General features: G+C 48.5%; 1 pseudogene across 1 annotated transcript; it reads right to left on the bottom strand.

Annotated features, from left to right (window-relative positions):
• Positions 1-2269: 2269 nt before the first annotated feature.
• On the bottom strand, positions 2270-2821 carry 1700028B04Rik (RIKEN cDNA 1700028B04 gene; annotated as a pseudogene). The gene has a single exon (NR_033605.1). The product of NR_033605.1 is annotated as an RIKEN cDNA 1700028B04 gene (transcript).
• Positions 2822-3533: the final 712 nt, after the last annotated feature.

The raw sequence follows: 3533 nt of genomic DNA, 5'->3' as shown, positions 1-3533 counted from the left end.
GAGGCAGGATTAGAAGGTAGGACACCTGGCAGACAGAGAGAGGCCTCTGTGAAAGAGTCAGGCTCAGGAGAGCTGCCACCCAGACTCAGAGGAAGTTGGACGTATGAAATTGAGGAGAGGTAACCAGCCATGTGGCAGGACTTGGAAGAGTATAAATGGGATAATTAAGTCACGAGCTAGTCAGGGAACAAGCCTAGCTTAAGGCCTAGGTGCTTACTCATATAAATAAATAAATAAATAAATAAATAAATAAATAAATAGCCTCCCAGTCATTATTTGGGAGCTGGGGTGCGGGTGAAAAAGCCCATGGTTACAAGAGTGCTTTGTGTTGCTGTAACAGAACACCTGAGGATAAGTAACTTATAAACAACAAAACAGAGCCTGGAGCTGTGGTTCAGTTGGCAGACTGGTCACACAGAGGCCCTGGGTTTGCTCCTTACTAACACACAGCATTAGCGGTAGTGCACACCTGTAATCTCAGCAACTCGGAAATTTAATGCAGGAAGATCAGAAGTTCAAGGTTATTCTCAGCTAAGCATCAAGTTCAATGCCTGCCTGGGACAGATCAGGAGAGATGTGTTTCATTTCGCATAGAAGTTCTGGAAGCTGAGCTGTCCAAGGCCCAGATGTTGACATCTGGAGGCTGGGAAGAAGGCTCAGTTGGTAATGTGCTTGATGTTCAAGCACAGGCACCTGAACTCACTCAGTTCCCCAGAACCCACACAAAAATCTGGGTGCGATGACGTGTGCCTGTAACCCCATCACTGGGGCGTAGGAGGCAGAAGGACCCCTAAAGCTTGTCTGACAGCAAGTTTTGCCAAGTCACTGAACTTCAAATTCAGTGAGAGAACCTGTCTCAAAAGTAAGGCATAGGTCAATAGAGGAAGACATTGGATGCCAGCCTGGGGTCCCCACCGCACTTACATATGCATGCACACACCTGTAAACACATGTGCACGTGGTTGGTTGGCATTTGGTGAAGCTTTTTGCTTTGTTCTTCCATGGCGAGAAGCAGAAGGGCAGGAAAGGGGTCTAAGTGAATGTGACGTGATGGTAACTGAGTGCCACGTGATGGTAACTGAGCGCCACGTGATGGTAACTGAGTGCCACGTGATGGTGCTTTTCTTCTTTCTCCCTCTACTTTTTATTTTTAGGTTTTGTTTTTATTTTTAATTTTTTTTGTTTTTCAAGACAGGGTTTCTCTGTGTAGCACAGGCTGTCCTGGAACTTGCCCTGTAGACCAGACTGGTCTTGAAATCACAGAGATCCACCTACCTCTGCTTACCAAGTGCTGAGATTAAAGGAGTGCACCACCACCACCTGGCATCTTTTTGATTGTCAAGACAGGATCTTGCCACACAGCCCAGGTTGGGCTCAAATTCAATCCTTTGGCTTCAGCTTCCAGAGTGCTGAGATCATAGTTTTTTCTGCACTACTGTGTGCGACATTTTAAATACATGGCAGAGACAGTTTAAAGGAGAAAGGATTTGGGACTGGACAGATGGCTCAGTGGTTAAGAGCATGGACTGTTTCTCCGGAGGACCCAGGTTCAATTCCCAGCACTTGCCTATCAGCTCACAACTGTGTAATTCTGGTTCTAGAGGATCTGGCACCCTCACACAGACAGACAGACAGACAGACAGACAGACAGACAAAACACCAATACACGTAAAATAAAAATAAATCTTTAAAAGAGATTTTGAGGAGAAAGGGTTTACTTTGCTCATGGTTTTAGACCCTTCAGCCCATCTTGGTGGACTCAAGAAACGGAGACATGATGGCTGCCTTTTCAGGTTTCCCCCTCTCCCAAGTCCCGTATGGGTGGACTGTCTCTGAGGTGGTGCCGCCCACATTTCATGTGGTTCTTCCCCTTCAGGTCCATCCCCTCTGAAACTGTCCTTACAGGTGCCAGAGGGTGTGCTTGACTAATACTCTGGGTAGTTCTCAACCCAGTCTAATTAGCAATGAAGACTGAGCAGCCCGAACCTCTGAGCCTATTCACGAAGAATAAACCTGGATGGACTAATTGCCTTTTTTTTTTTTTTTCCACTGAGCTTTATTAGGGATTTCATTGAGGTTAAACCTCTCGCCGGGCGGTGGTGGCGCACTCCTTTAATTCCAGCACTTGGGAGGCAGAGGCAGGTGGATTTCTGAGTTCGAGGCCAGCCTGGTCTACAGAGTGAGTTCAAGGACAGCCAGGGCTACACAGAGAAACCTTGTCTCGAGGGAGTCCTATTTAGAGGGCACAAAAGCCCATCAAGCCTCCTCAGATATCATAGTGAACCACGGGCTCGGGCTCTTTCGTAGGATCACCACCTCACTCCACGGGCGGATTATTGTAAGGGTACTGCTTTAAGAAGGGAACATGTCCCTTACCCAGAACATGAAAACCATGAAAGCCACGAAGCCGAAGCAGTGTTTACACATGACATCATCTCAGGAAGCAGGTGTAGGCGACGTGTCCACACGACTCCTGATCCTGACGTAAATGTCTAGGTCCCAGTGTATCGGTTCACCCTAGGTCAGCCTGAGGTCTGGGTGGTCCCATCATACCACGGATCCCTCTCATGCTGCGATCTGTTGGGGAAGCATCGGGTAGTCACCATTACCCGATGCCATCATCTGGGAATGGCTCGGAGTCTTCCACACGCATATTACACTTCTTGGTGGCTGCGGCCCGTTCTTCTGGGGTCCTAGGATATGTCCCTGGCAACATGGCCTTGGTCATGTGGAAGGCTCTCGGTGCCTCCAGTGGCACCACACCGCGGGTTGTCCTTTGCAGCCACCTGACTCTCAGGGCCGCAGCCCAGGCGGCCGCCAGATTCTCTTAAAGTTCTCAGCTCATCACACCGGCAGCAGCTGAAATTGAAGAAAACATAAGAAACCTAGTGTACTGTAGGACCCAGAAGAAGCCCAAGGGGCGGGGGGGAGAACAAAATCAGAATATCCAAGTGCTGAGCGATCAAGGTCCTGACATTCTCTACTCTGAGACGATGCCATCTCATGAACAATGTTACTGGCTTAAATACAAAATGTCCCCCACTGGGTCACGTCTTCAGCTTAGATCCTCAGTCAGTGGGGCTGTTTAGGGGGAAATTAGCTTCAGCTGAGCCTCCTTGGAGGAAGCAGTGGCTAGGATGGAACTGTGAGGGTTATATCCGGTCCCCACCCTTCCCAGCACCTTGCTGCCTATCCATCTTGAGTTGAATGGCTCCTCTTCCCCCCCCCCCTTCTGCTACGTCAGTGTTTCTCAACCTGTGGGTCGCGACCTATGCAGGGGTGGGTTATATATCAGATCTTTACATAAATTCATAACAGTAGCAAAATTACATTTACAAAGTAGCAATGAGAAAAAAAAATTTTTTTTTCGAGATAGGGTTTCTCTGTGTAGCCCTGGCTATCCTGGAACTCACTCTGTAGACCAGGCTGGCCTCGAACTCAGAAATCCGCCTGCCTCTGCTAGAATTAAAGGTGTGTGCCACCACGCCCAGCCAATGAGATAATTTTTATGGTCCGGAGATCATCACAGCATG

The sequence above is a fragment of the Mus musculus genome, chromosome 7, assembly GCF_000001635.26.
Source record: "Mus musculus strain C57BL/6J chromosome 7, GRCm38.p6 C57BL/6J".
Lineage (NCBI taxonomy): Eukaryota > Metazoa > Chordata > Mammalia > Rodentia > Muridae > Mus > Mus musculus.
Note: the sequence above shows the minus strand (reverse complement) of the source record. Positions and strands in the feature narration are given on the sequence as shown.